This window comes from Erpetoichthys calabaricus, chromosome 1 (assembly GCF_900747795.2).
Source record: "Erpetoichthys calabaricus chromosome 1, fErpCal1.3, whole genome shotgun sequence".
NCBI classification, from domain to species: Eukaryota; Metazoa; Chordata; class Cladistia; order Polypteriformes; family Polypteridae; genus Erpetoichthys; species Erpetoichthys calabaricus.
Window position 1 is genome coordinate 163014896 of NC_041394.2, and position 19052 is coordinate 163033947.

Genomic DNA, 19052 nt, shown 5'->3' on the forward strand with positions numbered 1-19052 from the left:
ATACCGGAAAGAGGAAGGAGGAAAAGGAAACCTGGTGGTGGAATGAGGAAATACAGGAGAGTATACAGAAGAAAAGGATGGCAAAGAAGAAGTGGGATAGTCAGAGAGATGCAGAAAGTAGACCAGAGTACAATGAGATAAGGTGCAGGGTGAAGAGAGAGATGGCGAAGGCTAAAGAAAAGGCGTATGATGAGTTGTATGAGAGGCTGGACACTAAGGAGGGAGAAAAGGGTGATAAAGATGGAAACGTACTCACAAGCGAGGAGAGTGTGTTGAGAAGATGGAAAGAGTACTTTGAGAGGCTGACGAATAAAAAGAACGAGAGAGAGAAGAGGTTGGATGATGTGGAGATATTGAATCAGGAAGTGTAACGGATTAGTAAGGACAGCTATGAAGAGGTTTGGTTTCATGCCAAGAAAGAGCACCACAGATGCAATGTTTGTAGGGAGCAGGTTGAGGAGACCCTGGAGAGGTGGAGATATGCTCTAGAGAAGAGAGGAATGAAGGTCAGTAGGAACAAGATAGAATACATGTGTGTAAATGAGAGGGAGGTCAGTGGAATGGTGAGGATGCAAGAAGTAGAGTTGGCAAAGGTGGATGAGTTTAAATACTTGGGATTAACAGTACAGAGTAATGGGGATTGTGGAAGAGAGGTGAAAAAGAGAGTGCAGGCAGTGTGGAATGGGTGGAGAAGAGTGTCAGGAGTAATTTGTGACAGACAGGTATCAGCAAGAGTGAAAGGGAAGGTCTATAGGACGGTTGTGAGACCAGCTATGTTATATGGGTTGGAGACGGTGGCACTGACCAGAAAGCAGGAGACAGAGTGGGAGGTAGCAGAGTTAAAGATGCTAAGATTTGAACTAGGTGTGACGAGGATGGATAGGATTAGAAATGAGTACATTAGAGGGTCAGCTCAAGTTGGACGGTTGGGAAACAAAGTTAGAGAAGCGAGATTGCGTTGGTTTGGACATGTGCAGAGGAGAGATGCTGGGTGTATTGGGAGAAGGATGCTAAGGATAGAGCTGCCAGGGAAGAGGAAAAGAGGAAGGCCTAAGAGGTTTATGGATGTGATGAGAGAGGACATGCAGGTGATGGGTGTAACAGAACAAGATGCAGAGGACAGAAAGATATGGAAGAAGATGATCTGCTGTGGCAACCCCTAACAGGAGCAGCCGAAAGAAGAAGAAGAAGAGGTGTAATGTTTTCTACTGTACTGTTACTATATTATTCTTGCATATATGTGTAAGCACTCAGTACTCCACAAGCAGAGCTATAAAAGAATGAATTTAATTAAAATTAATATTCAATACAAACTGAAACAATCGTGTGCCTTTCAGGCCTGAAACAACATCTAAATTAAAGAATACTGTCTTGTCGATTTTAGTTCAATTCAATTCAATTTTATTGTCACAAGAAGGAAAATTAGCTTGTCAGCAGGTTTTGCAGAGACACCACAATATAACATTAAAACGTGTTACAAAGAACACAGTCATCAGGTATAAACTTCAAATAAATACAGCATAGCAGTGAGCACTAATGATCAAACATATTACAAACAAAAATTAAATCAACATTTATACTTTCCTAATGATTGATGCAAATGGTAGATGTTCATTCCATGATTGATTTAAGCACATGGATGTTTAATACAGTTGAATTTATTTAAAAGGCTTAACAGCAGATTTAATGTAAGAATATTTGAACAGTTGCGTTTTATCCTTGGAATCCTGAACCTGATGGCAACAAGTCAAATTGAGAATGCAGTGGGTGAGTCCCATCCATCAGAATACACTTGCTTGTTAAACAAGTCTGTGAGATTTGACTGTTGAAACTTTGATTTATGATTTATTCTGTTTTTGCTGTTGACATTAACATTTCCAAACCAGGTCAACAGAACATAAGTATAGACAGACTCAATACAAAATTTATAAATAGGTAATCCACCTGTAGCTAAGCATGTTAACGACCTTCCAGTACTTGAATGAGAGAACATCTTGGAAAACCTTGGGTTTTCAGCAGGATGTGCTTACCCCGTGGTCTGTGTGTGGTTCTCAATGCCCCAGCACTGTGCTTGGAACACTGCGCTATAAAAATGGTGCTGCCCTTCAGGTGAGATGAACAACTGTGGCCCTGACTCTCCATGGTCATAAAAAATCTTTGGGCATCTTCTAGAAAAGAGGTGGTTTCCTGATGTCCTTGTTAAAGTGCCTTTCACAGCCACATCATCTGCAGTAGGTGGAAGCTACACATTGATGGAGGTTGAAGCAGTTAACTACTGTTTAGTAAATCACTTTGTACAGGTTAAAAAAGTGCAATATAAATGTTAAATATTTCAAAGACTGATATATCACTATCAGTATAGGTGTTTCTGTCTCCTTTTGCAGATTGCTTCTTTATTGTCATGAAAAGTCAGTTTAGAGTCTATAATTGTGTCCAGATATTTATACTGTCAACAATCTTCACTGCTTGCTTCTGATTGCTTCTAGTAGGTGAATGGCGTTTCTTCTAAAACTGATTATCAGAGCCTTAGTTTTTGTAACATTTAAATGCAGAAAAGACTTATCATACCAGTTAACAAAATTATCTACCACTGCGCCATGATTGATTTCATTCTCATTAATGAGGCTTATTTTGGAGACCATTACCAGGCCTATTCCGAGTTTTTATGTTGCTCATCAATCATACCCCTCAGATCGACCATCATGCCCATCCGCCTTGTCCGATTTGTCATCTAAGTGATGCATAGGATACTCGCCGAATGGTCAAGGCAGCAAGCGCTAACTTGAAATGGTCCGGGGAAGTAATCATTATGAGATTTTGGTCCCACTATCCCCTTGTATGGAACTAATTCCTGGCCCAATCCTCTTTATATAATAATTTTAAATTTAATCAGAACAAATGGAGGTTGTGTTATGTCTTCTACATCCTCCTTGGGCACGCTAGGAATTATTTATAATATGCTGTCAGGTCTCCTACTCATTAATTTGTTGAATCTAGTCAGATTGGAACTGGAAAGTCCAATTGTTTAAAAGACAACATTATTGAATCTGTACCATTTTCCACAGGCCCCAATTATAATGCCTTTTACTTTGACTGTTTTACATTTTAGTAAATTCTTGACTTGTTGAATAATAGCTTTGTACTTGGATTCTTTCTTGTTTTTTGCTTTAATAGATTTACCCATTATGGACTCAAATCTTACAGATAGGTCCAGGATTAGTGCCATATGTTTCTTCCATAGAATCAGGTCTGGTCTAAGATTAGTACCATTGTCCATATGGAAGGAAGATTCACTAAAGGTAACCCAATCGTACGATTCTTGTTCATCTCTCACAATATTACAAAGTTTATGGTGCCTCGCAATTCTTGAGGTTTGTACATGTGGACATTGGCCCAAAATGTCAGTCCACAACTCGTTTGCCATATTGTATCTTTTGCATTTGATGCCCTCTTTTCTGCCTCTATTTAAGGTGGGCCAGATTTTTCGTAGGCTCTGGTAATTCTAGTATTAAAGAGATGGCTGTGTGACACTGTTTCAAAAGCCTTCTCAAAGTCTATGAACACCATGCCCAGAGGTTTTCTCTGTTCTTTATGATGTTTCAGTATCGATTGCAAGGTTAATAAGTTCTCAAAACATCCAGAGGTCTCCATAAAGCCCTTTTGCCTCGGATTTAAGTACGTAGGTGCCATCTTTCTGCCTTTTATGTATGATCTTGGAAAACAGGCACAGAATTAAAGACCCAATGGTGATGGGTCTCCAATTATTAATATTGGAGAGAAGACTTTGTTCCATCACTTTCCGTAATAAGACCGTCCTTGCCTCTTTGAATGAGCCAGGTGTTGTGTCTACAAAGTACACCATTTATCACTTGCTAGAATGCTCTTTATTTTTCAAGTCTCGAAAACACAACAATTGAAGGTGCACGCTATTCTCACACATGCGCAAAAACACATGCGCTCACTTTCCATGCGCGCATGCAATTACCATTACAAACATCATGCTATCCAACATCACCCCCCCCCCCTTCCCAAAAGTCAAGTATTAAAGGATGTGACAAAATCCCGTAAATGACCTGGGGCCTCATGTATAAACGGTGCGTATGCACTGAAATGTTGTGTAAGAACGTTTCCATGTTCAAACCTACACTTGGCGCAAAGCCACGCACTTTCTACGGTACCTCATACCCTGTCATACGCAAGTTCTCCGCTCAGTTTTGCAGACTGGCGGCACCCAGCGTCAAAGCAGTGCTACTGTTCCTGTGTGGCTACCCTTTCTTAGATCCACATCCACGATAGCGGCTTTATCAAATACATTGAAATTAACCGCATATCGTTCATAAATTGAATGCATCAGATTGTAATTAACCTGTAACAATATAATGGTCCACAGAATGGTCAAACTATTCTAAGTACCATAACTGCTTTAGCGTTGTTACTCTCACTGCACCTTCTTCTTCTTCTGTCAGCTGCTCCCATTAGGGGTTGCCACAGCGGATCATCTTTTTCCATATTACTCGCACTGCACCACTCGGAGTATTTATATCACTGTATCTGAGTGTGAATCACAGATCTACAGCGATTGGAAAGAGAATTCTCGGTATATAGCATCAAGCACTCGCTGCCTCAGCCATTCGCTATTTGAACTGCTCTCATCCGACCAACGCTTCACAGCCTTTCCTGTTTGGACCTCGCAGTTCACAAACAGTTTCATCCCAAGAACTATACACGCACTCAATCAGTCCATCAAGTGCTCTTTGTAGAACTGTTTGTACTTGCAAGTTACCGTGAGGTAATTGTACTTATGATACAGTTATTATAATACACAACCTGAGCCACTTTATAAAGCGCGTATTTACAGTGATCCCTCGCTGTATCGCGCTTCGCCTTTCACGGCTTCACTCCATCGCGGATTTTATATGTAAGCATATTTAAATATATATTGCGGATTTTTTGCTGGTTCGCGGATTTCTGCGGACAATGGGTCTTTTAATTTCTGGTACATGCTTCCTCAGTTGGTTTGCCCAGTTGATTTCATACAAGGGACGCTATTGGCAGATGGCTGAGAAGCTACCCAGCTTACTTTTCTCTCTCTCTCTCTCTTGCGCTGACTTTTTCTGATCCTGACGTTGGGGGATTGAGCAGGGGGGCTGTTCGCACACCTAGACGATACGGACGCTCGTCTAAAAATGCTGAAAGATTATCTTCACGTTGGCTACCTTCTGTGCAGCTGCTTCATGAAGCGACATGCAGCACGGTGCTTCGCATACTTAAAAGCACGAAGGGCATGTATTGATTTTTTTATCTGTCTCTCTCTCTCTCTCTCTCTGCTCCTGATGGAGGGGGTGTGAGCTGCCACCTTCAACAGCTTTGTGCCGCGGTGCTTCGCATACTTAAAAGCAAACAGCCCTATTGATTTGTTTGCTCCTTTGAAGAGGAAGATATGTTTGCATTCTTTTAATTGTGAGACTGAACTGTCATCTCTGTCTTGTCATGGAGCACAGTTTAACACTAGAATTACCAGAGCCTACGAAAAAACTCGTAAATCCGTCCCACCTTAAATCGCGTCTTAAATCCGTTTGCACCTCTCTGCCAGAGTCCTTTGTCATCTAAATGTGCTGATAAAGCTACTAGCAGCCAGCTATTCCATCCCCCCACCGACTTAGAATGAACTTCTCTCCTAGCTCAAGCCTTGCCTTGATTTGATTACCTGGGATTGAAGTGGAGTTTTACAGTAGAAATAATTCTAGCGTTATTTGGAATACACGCATTTCATGTGTGTTCCATTTCTATAGTAGGCTGTGCAAACACATTTTTAAAACAGAAACGTTTTTCATATTCTAATAGTAAATGACAAAATGTAGGCATAAACTATATAACGTATGAAGCCTGAAGTCCATATATTAAAGAAACACTTTCACAAAAGGTACAAATAAGAGAACACGTGCGCCTTCATTCAAAAAATTTTTAAAAAAAAGCCGCGTTAGCATGCCACATTGATACACTTATTACAACCACCGCGGTGGCGTAATGGTATCAGCCCCTTACTGGGAATCAGAGGGTGGCGAGTTCGATCCCGCACGGCTCCACTTCGAGAAATGAACTGCTCTTATTCTTACAATTTTAGAATAACAACATAAATTTGATTTCAGTCTGTAACAGCCGGTGTAACTTATGATACTGGTAAAGGTTAGCTTATTTATTTTTTTTTTTTATTCACTTTTCATTCTCGCTGTTGCATTCAGAATCAATCCATACAACCCCATCTGACACAGCTGTGTTCTACAACATCCTTGATCTAGCAGCGATGAACGCACACGTACTGTATAAGGCATGCACGGGGTCCACTGAGAAAAGAAGAGTGTTCATGGCTCACCTTGCAGAGGAACTTCGTCGTCGCTTCTTACAGGAAAAGGCGATGGAAAAAGAAAAGATGATACAGCACCAACAAACTTCCGTTCTAAGACCTCAGCTTCCCCCAGGGAAGAAAGTACAGTGTCAGGTGCTCATTCACTGTAATAGGAACCATAGCACAGAGAGGTGTGTACACTGCAACAAGTACACATGTCGTAAATGTAGGAATGGCGGACCTTGGGTGTGTGGGAACTGTTAATATTTGAATGTGATGATTTTATATAGCACGGATCGGAAATCAGCAGTTCTTAACATTGCACCACGCAAGCTGTTGTATCAACCACCAACTGTAACTTGCTTTCTTTATTCTTCGGTTATAGTCTTGAATAAAAGTGCATTTTTATTTATGTGAAACCAGTATCATAAGTTACACCGGCTGTTACAGACTGAAATCAAATTTATGTTGTTATTCTAAAATTGTAAGAATAAGAGCAGTTCATTTCTCGAAGTGGAGCCGTGCGGAATCGAACTCACCACCCTCTGATTCCCAGTCAGGGGCTGATACCATTATGCCACCGCGGTGGTTGTAGTAAGTGTTTCAATGTGGCATGCTAACGCGGCTTTTTTTTTAAAAATTTTTTGAATGAAGGCGCACGTGTTCTCTTATTTGTACCTTTTGTGAAAGTGTTTCTTTAATATATGGACTTCAGGCTTCATACGTTATATAGTTTATGCCTACATTTTGTCATTTACTATTAGAATATGAAAAACGTTTCTGTTTTAAAAATGTGTTTGCACAGCCTACTATAGAAATGGAACACACATGAAATGCGTGTATTCCAAATAACGCTAGAATTATTTCCACTGTAAAACTCCACTTCAATCCCAGGTAATCAAATCAAGGCAAGGCTTGAGCTAGGAGAGAAGTTCATTCTAAGTCGGTGGGGGGATGGAATAGCTGGCTGCTAGTAGCTTTATCAGCACATTTAGATGACAAAGGACTCTGGCAGAGAGGTGCAAACGGATTTAAGACGCGATTTAAGGTGGGACGGATTTATGAGTTTTTTCGTAGGCTCTGGTAATTCTAGTGTTAAACTTTTGAAAAAGAGACAAATGTTTGTTTGCAGTGTTTGAATAACGTTCCTGTCTCTCTACAACCTCCTGTGTTTCTGCGCAAATCTGTGACCCAAGCATGACAATATAAAAATAACCATATAAACATATGGTTTCTACTTCGCGGATTTTCTTATTTCGCGGGTGGCTCTGGAACGCAACCCCCGCGATGGAGGAGGGATTACTGTACATATGATGACGATATCATTTTTAAGATAAAATGTAGCAAAAAATGTTGATTATATTATACAGATAAAACTTTAACTACACGGTGCCGCAGCGCTAGCGAGCTTGAGCTTCGTTCACGGTTTGTTCCTGCCTTGCGCTGCATTCATGCTGTGGCTGGCGCGACACTGGAAGGATAGATGGATAGAATAATTAAACATTACGAAGATATTTCGATGTTCCTTAAAAGTTTTGAAGAATCGGCGTTCTAAGCTTACAGATGGCTTAACGTCTATTACAAAGCTGATTGTGTGGCGATTGGGTATTTGGAGAAAGAAAAGTAAGGACAGGAATTGGGGGTCAGTACGTTTGAAAAAGACAGTACTGCTGCAATAAAGCATTTCATTGAAGGTCGCGCATGGCGCAGCAAGCATCTTGCTGTAAGACATGAACAATCACTGCGCCACCGTGTTCCCATGTTTAATAACATGCTTTAACTCATATCATCATGAAAATGATATCACGTATACTTCTCAGTATTTTAATTATTCAGAGAGCTGTAATATTACGAATGTAATGGATTCTCTGTCCTGTCGGAGGAAGAGCACGTAGTGATTCAGGCACATAGAGCACACATAAGATCAAATACACAACAAAGCATTTAACGTGCTACTTTAGTTACGATGGGATTTGAGAAACTAGTAAATTAAATGATTTTAAGATGAAGTTTATGATGTTCTACTTTAATGACAAAATAAACTATGTGATTAAAGTGGAAAGTGCTTTTTTCACACTGTGTGCCTTTTTTCTCCACTGTACCCTAATAAGTTTTCATATGACACTCCGACGGTGGGCTACGAGTCGCCTTTTCACGCCGACTTTGATATGTGATAACTTTTTTATTTCGGGTACTGGGCGACTTTGTGAACTTGAACTTTCGAGTTTCTCTGACACGCTATGTCACTAGATCAACTTCCTTTTGTTGCTTATATAACTGTTTAAACCAACAAATAGTACGTTTTTCTTTGCCTCCATTTGGTATTCGCTGAAACTCTTCTATTTTTCCTCATACTTTTGCCATTGCCTTTTCACAGAACGCTGGGCTTAAGGGCTACAGTATTTATATTGATTTGCATATTCAAAGAGGCGTAATTCTGGGAGGAGTTGCGCGTGCATGTGCGTTTATTTCCACGCTGATTGGGATTTATGTAGTGGAAGAATGCGGAAGTTGGCGAACGCACAGATTCCTACATCTGGATTTTTCTGTGTGTAAGCACATTTCGGCTTTTGTGCTTACGTCATGTTATAGTGCGAATTCTACGCACGGCGTTATGCATGAGGCCCCTGGACATTGACGTACCCACTCGGGACATTGCTGTTGAGCAACTGATGGTTGGGAGATCTGGGGTGCCACTCCAGATGCATTGCTACAGCTGTCATCTGATGGAGCTGCTGACCTAAAATGGGTACTGACACTTTATGCAGATGACGGGCATGCCAGCGAGAGCCTTCCTTTAACAGAAATGTGGCTGGCCCCAATTACCGAGTAATTTGAAGAGGTGAAGAAAGAAAGGAGTGCAGCTTATCAGCACGATGTAACTTCCGTACTCTCACCTAGTCACCGGCTACGATATTAGACAACTTCACTCTGTAGCGCTGATCAAATTGATGTTTCATTTTATTTTGCCCTTGTCTGACTTTGACAATTGCTAAGGGTGCAGAATGACTTAAAGCCATTGGGCAAAGACAATCTAGTGGAAGTGGGAGTTCCCAACTCATCATTAACTTAGCTGGTGATTTCCCAGTGGTTGAGTGTTGAGTTGCCTGGTAGTGAAGTAGGGTTTGGTTGAGGGCAGTATAAAAATTTCAACCTCCTTGAGCAAGATGTGCCCGGATACCATTTTTAAGTGACTGATTAAATCTCTCTACCCCTCCATTTGCCTGTGGGTTATAATAAGCTGTCTTGCGGTGTTCAATGCCATGATTCTTTGGGAATGATGACAATTCTGCTGAGATAAATTGAGGCCCATTGTCAGTTGTGATTACACGTGGAAGTCCAAAACGGGCTATCAGAGCCTCCAGTATGTTGGTCAGTCTTTGAAGTGATTGTACTCACCGGAACAACTTCAGGCCACTTAAAGTGCAGATCATATATAACCACAAGAAAACGATGATGGGGAGGAGCGCTGTGAAGTTCACCACAAATGTCTAGCTGCAGGTGCTCCCATGGGTGTGCTGGCCACTGAAGGGGCTGAAGTGGTGGAGGAGTAGGTAACCCTGTCTTTCCACTAACCAGACAAGCAGAGCAATCCTTAACAAGGACTTCTATATCGTTGTCAATACCTGGCCACCATACCCGATCTCGGCACCTCTGTTTCATTTTGACAATTCCTAGGTGACCCTCATGAGCCATACGAGCAAAATACGAGACTGCAAATTTTGTGGCACCACAGCACAATAACCCCGAGCAATGCAGGTGTCATTCCAACATGATAGTTCCTCTTTTACACGTGCAAATGGGATCAGCTCATTAGATACATGTTTGGGCCAGCCCTCTCTAATATAAGTGCGTAATAATTCAAAAACAGTATCCTCTTCTGAAGCTTGCTGAAGCTCTGTAAGTGATACAATATCCTGTAGCGGCCCATGCTGCAGCTAAATTAGGTGATTGTCTGTGTCAGCAGCTTGGTTGTGAAGTGGCTCCAGTGCTGGTGTAAAGCATGACAGTAGGTCCGCTACTACATTTTCCCGTCCTGGCTTAAACTCCAGTTGGAAATTATATTGTTGTAAATGATCAGACCACCTATGTAACCGGAGAGGCTTGTGTCCTGTTCCAGATGTTGACAGCAAAGAAATGAGAGCCTGATGGTCTGTCCTCAGAATGAATGGTCTTCCATACAAATAAATATGCCATCGCTCACAAGCCCAAATGCATGCTAAAGCTTCACGTTCCCCTGCAGAGTATTTTTGTTCAGTCAGGCTCAGTGCTCTGGAGGCAAATGCAACTGGCTTTTCCACCCCTTCTTCCATCTGTAACAAAACAGCTCCCAAGGCCAAGGCAGAGGCATCACAAGTAACAATCGCCGTACTCTCTGGGTTAAAATGAGAGAGAACTGGTGCAGTCGTGAGTTGTTGTTTCAGGAGATGGAATGCTTCAGCGCATGCAGAGGTCTAATCCCAGGGTTTATCCTTTTTTATGAGCTCGCGTAGTGGGGTTGTGATAGCTGAATATTGTGGCAGGAAGCGCAAGTAATAGTTTGTCATGCCTAAGAATGAAGCAACTTGTGCAGCTGAAATGGGTTCAGGAAGACTGCAAATAGCATCCACATTGGACTGCAAGGGTTTAATACCTTCAGCTGATAAGTGGAACCCAACAAAATCAATTTCTGTTGCTGCAAAGATACACTTCTCTTCATTTAAGGTGAGGTTGTGTTTTGTAAGCTGCTATAACACACGTTGTAGCCTTTCATTATGGACAGACAGTGTTGGTCCGTGCACTACGATGTCATCCAGATACACACATACTCCTGACATCCCAGCAAAGAGTGATGACATTATTTTCTGAAAACAACTGGGCGCTGAGCAAAGCCCAAATGGCATACGGGTATAACGGAACACCCCAAGGTGTGTGACAAATGCAGTGAGATCCCTACTATCAGGATGTAGTGGTATCTGCAGGTAGCCTTGTCGTAAGTCCAGTTTAGTGAAAACAGTGGAACCATGAAATTGAGATGTAATCTCCTCAGATGTTGGTAGTGGGTATCTGTCTGGGACCACAGCCTTGTTAACTGCACGAAGGTCAATACAAAGACGCAACCTGCCTGACTTTTTACGAGCAATTACAAGATTGGAGATCCAGGGTGATGCACTTACTGGTTCTATAATCCCTTCCTCTAGAAGCTGTTTCAACTGTGCAGTAACATCATCTCTCAGTGCTAGTGGTGTTCGGCACAGTGGCTGAATGACAGGAGGTATGGACGGATAAAGTCTGGGCTTGTGCACAAACTCCAATACACATCCTAGGCCATTAAACAGGGCAGGCCATTTCTACACCCATGGAGAAGTGACTTGCAGGATTTCTGCACCATCGTAATCGAGAACAGTAAATCCGAGTCTGAGGAAAAGGTCAATACCCAGAATATTGGCCCCTTGCTTTGTAACATAAAAGCAAAATTCAGAAAGAGATCTTGTTCCATAATGAACATGTAACAGCAACGTTCCCAGAACATCAATTTTAGTGTACCCATAACAAGTCAGAGCTATAGATGGCCTCTGCAAAGGTAAGTGAGAATAAAACTGCTTGTATGTAGCATAAATAAGAAGAGACACTTTAGCCCCTGTATCCAAAAGCAAAGGTATGCACACATCCTGTATATATACTGCACAAGTCTTGAAGTTAGGAGAAAGAGACTGCACTGCATGGATAGATGCTGGTGGTGAATGTGAAGGTGAGGGCTGCCCAGATGCAGGCACTTGGGACAAACGACAGCATCTTGCAAAATGGTTAAATGTGTTGCATTTTCTACATCGCTGACCTCTTGCTGGGCAACTTGAGTCCCTGTGCTGGTGATTGGTAGATCCACAATTCCCACAATATTGTCCTGAAATATTGGGGTTTCTCCACGCTTGTAGGACTGGGGCAGCTGTCTCAGCACAGTTATCACTGAAAACGGGCTGTAACGTCTGCGCTGATACAGCAGGAGCTGCTGTCAGCTGCGCTGCGCTCTGCACTGCTGATTCAACCTGGCACGCAATCTCTATCGCTTTCTCTAGTGTGAGTTCGTCAGATTCCTTCAATAATCTCTCCCTCACAGGTGCACTGTGCGTTTTCTCTATCAGCTGATCCCTTATCATCTCGTTCTGAAGCGGACCAAAATTGCAGTGCCCTGCTAATTTCCGTAGCAAGGCTGTACTGTATATTGTTGGATTGACTCACCTGCCAACTGGCTACGCTGACTAAAGTGAAACCGCTGTAAAAGGACACTTTGTGTTCCAGAAAAGTGCTTCTTGAGGGCCTGAACTGCCGCGTCATATGAGATGGTTGCCCCCAATGTATGAAAAACACGCTGCCCTTCTGCGCCCAGACAATGAAGCAAGATGGCACGCTTGCGTATGTCAGGTATGGAGTCCAAGCCAAGCGCGATCAGATAAGTTTGAAAAGATTCAAACCAGCGAGTCCAAGGCATCGAAGGATCACCAGGTAATGGTAAGAAAGGAGGTGGTGGTGGCAGCGAAAGTTCAGCCATTCTCGTCGCCAAATGTTGTGTCTACAAAGTACACCATTTATCACTTGCTAGAATGCTCTTTATTTTTCAAGTCTCAAAAACACAACAATCGAAGGTGCACGCTATTCTCACACATGCGCAAAAACATATGCGCTCACTTTCCATGGGCGCATGCAATTACCATTACAAACATCATGTTATCCAACACCAGGCACTGACCCTGTTATTAACCAGAGGTTAAATACGGTGGTTAAAGTTGTAATTCCCTTTTGCATCGATTATATGTTTGTTTCTTTTTTTTAATTTTATCCGGTCCAGCAGCTGTGGAGGCTTTAATATCTTTCACAGCATTGGAGACCTCATCAGGAGATACAAGAGATAATCGGAGATACATCCACCGTGGGTCTCGTCGGAGATTCCGAACGGACGTCTCGAAAGGAATTAACTCTTTTTGGTCTGATTTTCGGCACCCTCCACACAACACAGATAGGAACGTTGATCATAGCGTGTTGGCCAGCTTAGCTAGGTCAACTAACACCACTGTCAAATGCAACAGCAACATTGTCAGCTTTGGTCTACTAAACATCCGCTCACTCACGAGCAAGGGACATCTCATTCAGGATCTCCTCATTGACCGTAAGTTTGACTTTTTCTGTTTAACTGAGACTTGGCAACAACCTCAAGACTTTTCACAACTTAATGAATGCACCCCCCGGGGTTTGTTTACACTTGTCAATCCCATGCCTCTGGCCGTGGAGGAGGTGTCGCGATTATTTATCGCGAGAAGTGGAAAGTCCTGCCGTTGTCTGCTCCTGCTGTTAGCTCTTTTGAATCGACTGTGTGTCAACTGTCTGGCCCAGTTCCTACCATTATTGCAACTGTCTACCGTCCTCCTAAGTCAAACAACAATTTTTTGAACGACCTTGTTACCTTCCTTACTCATTTATCTGTAATTACCCCAAATATAATTCTGCTGGGGGATTTTAATGTACATCTGGACAATATCAATATCCCTCTCACTAGAGACTTTTTATCTTGCCTGGAGAGTTTTGGATACCAGCAGCACACTGATGTTCCTACTCATTGTAAAGGATATATCTTGGACCTGATCTGCTGCTCTGGTGTTGTTCCTTTTGATCTCACAGCAGATGAACTCACTATAACCGACCATTTTCTTCTTTCATTCAATGCCAAACTTACCTTTTCTGTTCCTAAGCTTCCACGTCTCATAGCCTTTCGCAACATTAAGAATATTAACTTGAATTTGCTATTTTCTAGAATCGATTCCCAAATGGACTTTTATAATTTATCCACTCCCATAGAACTGGTCTCATATTATAACACCTGTCTTAATGATATTCTTAATTCTCTGGCTCCGCTAAAAACCCGTTCTGTTTCTTTTTCTTTTTCTGCCCCTTGGTTTATGCCTGAACTTCGGCTTCTGAAAGCTAAGGGCAGGCAACTTGAAAGGTTGTTTAAAAAATCCGGACTGTTTGTCCACAAAGAGATGTATAAAAATCATCTTCTCTATTATAAGGATTGTATAGCTCAAACCAAGTCTAATTATTACACTCAGTTAATTACTCGTAATACAGGTAACACCAAGACTTTGTTTTCTTTACTTAATAATGTTACACAACCTCCAGACTCTTTACCATCTCACCTTTACTCAACTGCTTTCTGTAATTCTCTTATGTCTTTTTTCAACGAGAAAATCCAAAAGATACATCAGCACCTTGGTCCAGATCCTCTCTATATTCCTTCTGAACTACACTCGCCTATTCACTTTTTCTCTTCTTTCCAGCTTCCCACTTCCTCTGAAATTTCAGATCTCATCTGCAAATCCAAGTCATCTACTTGTCAGCTGGACCCCCTGCCTACAGTTCTGGTTAAAGTCTGCCTCCCCTCTCTAGTCCCTCTCATTTCTGCCATCATTCACTCTTCTCTCACTACTGGTATTATTCCCTCATCTTTTAAAACTGCTGCTATAACCCCAATATTAAAAAAACCTGGTGCTGATCCTACTAATTTCAATAACTTTCGCCCCATTTCTAACTTGCCCTTTATCTCCAAAATTCTTGAAAAAATAGTAGCTATCCAACTTCACACCCATTTATCTCATAATAATCTATATGAAAAGTTCCAGTCTGGTTTTCGCCCCCTTCATAGTACAGAAACGGCACTTGTTAAAATTACTAATGACCTCCTTATGGCTGCTGATTCTGGTCTAATCACTATTCTCATCCTCCTTGATCTGAGTGCGGCCTTTGATACTATTTGTCATACCACTCTCCTTAATAGATTATCTCTGATTGGCATTACCCACACTCCACTTGATTGGTTTAGATCCTACCTCTTAGGCCGCACTCAGTTCATACAACTTAAAACCTTCACATCCCAACCCACCGCTGTTACCTCTCGTGTGCCCCAGGGCTCTGTCCTGGGGCCTCTTCTTTTTATTATTTACCTTCTTCCCCTTGGCAATATTTTTTGCAAATATAACATTAATTTTCACTGTTATGCTGATGACACCCAGCTCTACCTTGCTGGTAATCCCACCTCCTCTTTTCCACCACCCTCGCTTATTGACTGCATTGCTGAAATTAAATCCTGGTTTTCTTCGAATTTTCTTAAATTAAACAGTGACAAAACTGAGGTTCTCCTCATTGGTTCAAAATCTTCATTATCCAAAACCAATAATCTTTCTCTTATTATTGATGACTTTGTTGTTTCCCCATCATCTCAGGTCAAGAGTCTGGGTGTCAGCCTCGACAGTACTCTATCCTTCCAATCTCACATTAATAACATCACCCGGTCTGCTTACTTCCACCTACGTAATATTAATCGTATTCGCCCCTCCCTCACTCCTCACACCACTGCCATTCTTGTTCATAGTCTTGTCACTTCTCGGCTGGACTACTGCAATTCACTCCTCTTTGGTCTCCCGAATAAATCTCTTCATAAGCTTCAGTTAGTCCAGAATTCTGCAGCACGTATCATCACTCAAATCCCATCTATTCACCATATTACTCCGGTCTTGCAGCAGCTTCATTGGCTCCCGATTAAGTTTCGTATTGATTTTAAGATTCTACTATTAACATTTAAGGCCATCCATAACCTCGCCCCTCCATATCTGTCTGACCTTCTTCATGTTGCCATTCCATCCCGTAACCTTAGATCCTCTTCCTCCACCCATCTGACTGTTCCTCCCGCCCGTCTAACCACCATGGGGAGCAGAGCTTTCAGCCGTTCTGCTCCCAAGCTCTGGAATTCATTGCCTGTGGATCTCCGAAATATCAAATCATATTCATCCTTCAAATGTAAACTTAAAACGCATCTGTTTAAAATGGCTTTTTCTTTTTCCTCCTGATTATAATGGTTTTGTTTGGTTTTAATTTCTAGATTTTCTGATGTTTTAAGTTTTTTATAATTGTGTCTTTTATTTAATTATTTATCTATTTATTTATTTATTTATTGTTGTTCGGTGTCCTTGAGTTCCCTGAAAGGCGCCTTGTATAAATAAAATGTATTATTATTATTATTATTAAAAATACAGTGTTATCAATGCCATTGTCCACTTTAGGATGAGGCCCCATAGTGGTGTTGCTGGTTTTACCCCAAACCTTGTTAAAATTGTCTGTAATGTATTTTTTAGGGATTTCACATTTCTTTCTCTTGGTCCCATCAAGAATCTCATCAGCCAAGTGAGATCTATCTCTTTTAAAGAGTTTTTGGACTCTTTTAAATTCACATTTCCTCGATATTTTGACATTTAAGTTTTGTTGCTTTGCCCTCTCAGACTAAGGTAGGGGAACCTCGGAGATATCCTCTTTACCCAGTTAGATGCAGAAAAGACTTATCATACCACTTAACAAAATTATCTACCACTGCGCCCTTACTGATTTCATTCTCATTAAGCAGACTTACAATAAATGAGTCACCAGCAAATTTAAAGGTGAACTGGTTTTCAGATGGTGGTGATCTCTTGTTACAAACCCATTGAAAAAGATAACAATCCTTAAAATATTTAGGTTTGTATTCTGACTGAATACTCAAAATGTGCAACTCATCTGAATACTTTATGAATATGTTTTGAATACTTTCAGGAGCTGATATATGGTCTAATTTATAAAAATGGTATAACAAGTTAAACATATTTAAATTAAATTATGCCCCAAAAATGCACATCAGTCTCACATGAAACAGAAGCTCTGTTTTTACTGTTTATCAAAATCAGGAGAAACCAACTTTTACGGGAAATGTTTTATTAATAAAAGTTGAACAAAGTACAAAGGGCAGGGACGTAATCAGTGCGAGTGTATGACCCGCTAGCCATGTTTTTGAAAGTTTGGCCCTGTGCCTTATTAATTGTCATCGCAAAGGCAAATCTAACAGGAAATTGTCTTCGTGTTACAGTAAAAGGCAAATTATCCGCGACAAACAAACTGTTTTGCATACCAGCTTGCAGCGTAGTATACGCCGCATAATCACGCCGCTTTTTTGTTTTTTAAGCAGAGGGAAAAAAATGAACATTTGCAAAATCCGTAACGCTGTTTTCAGTAAGTACAATGCACACGCGTTTAATTTGTCGGCCACTTTTTGCCAGCCGTCTTTTCTGGTTTGGGCTGCTTTTACAGCGTTACCGCTTGTGCATATTAAATCTTGAAATCCTTTGAGTAACTAATTAACTAACTAACACCCACCCGCCCAGCTTGTGTGAAAAAAATGCGCCCGTTCTTTTATCATTTTGTTGCAGCCTATCAAAGACTTGCTGATCATGTTTTCTAGACTCAATATACATTGGCTTTTCACTCAGCGCGAGGGCGCGCATTCATCTCGGATTATTACATCCAGCTAGTCTGCTAGACTAATCTGCTACACGGCTGCGTTTGAAAAACCGACATATCCCGGATCAGTTTCACCGGCATTAACACTAGAATTACCAGAGCCTACGAAAAAACTCGTAAATCCGTCCCACCTTAAATCGCGTCTTAAAGCCATTTGCACATCTCCGCCACAGTCTTTTGTCATCTAAATGTGATGATAAACACATGGGCGGGGCTTCGTTGTTTGTTTCCCATGGTTTTCGATGGTGGACGTGGTGTCGTAACTAAAACGAATAATGAAAAGTCAACGTGGCTCAGAGGTGCATGTGGACTCCTAGCACAGACGAAAGGGACTAACTGGGTGGTCGGTGAGTTTTTGCGTCCGGGCACATGAGCAGGCAGTGTGAATGCCTAGAGAGCGAGGGTAGACGCGGGCCGGGGAAAACGGAGTGTTGGTGGGCGGGGAAACGTCTTCCGTGTTCCTGCAGGACCATCTAAGAAGACGCATGTTTGTTGCGGATGCGGTGGACACCAGTCGGGGAATAGGTGAGACGCTAATGAAAAAGAGGCACAGGGCTTATTGGTTTTTAAAGACTGCTTCCTTCATTATGTTTTAACCTCAGTTTTAAAGGATTGCGCGTCTCTCTCTCTCGCGCTGCCTGTGTGTTTGCCTCTGTCTCTCTGTGGCGCTGCCTGTGTGTGTGCGCGGCTCTCTCTCTCGGGCTGCCTGTGTGTGCCTCTGTCTCTCTCTGGCGCTGCCTGTGTGTGTGCGCGGCTCTCTCTCTCATGCTGCCTGTGTGTATGCCTCTGTCTCTCTCTGGTGCTGCCTGTGTGTGTGCACGGCTCTCTTTCTCGCGCTGCCTGTGTGTGTGCATCTGTCTCTCTCTCTGGCGCTGCCTGTGTATGTGCACGGCTCTCTCTCTTGGGCTGCCTGTGTGTGCCTCTGTTTCTCTCTGGCGCTGCCTGTGTGTGTGCGCGGCTCTCTCTCGCGCTGCCTGTGTGTGTGCCTCTGTCTCTCTCTGGCGCTGCCTCTGTGTGAACCAAGGTTCCACTGAGGTTGACTAATGAAAAGTCAACGTGGCTCAGAGCTGCATGTGGACTGTTGCACAGACAAACAGAAATGACGGCATGTTTTTCGAGGCGTCGCGTCCGAGTTGGTGGGCGTGGCTCTGCGAGTTGTCGTCGTGTCCAATGCTCTAAGAGTTGGTGGGCGTGGCTCCTTCCTGCGTGCGCCATTGGCGTCTTACTTGTCGGCGGTTTAGTGAATCCACGCTCCTTCCGGTGTGCTTTCCATGGGTGGCTACTTGTCGGCGGCTTAGTGAATTATATATATAGATACTTCCGCTTAACTACCCTGCCATATTAGTATTTG

General features: G+C 42.2%; 1 protein-coding gene across 3 annotated transcripts in view; it reads left to right on the forward strand.

Moving 5' to 3' along the window:
• LOC114652500 (anoctamin-2-like) overlaps positions 1–19052 on the forward strand; it is a 406460-nt gene that overhangs the window by 112076 nt on the left and 275332 nt on the right. The gene's annotated exons all lie outside the window — the stretch shown is intronic.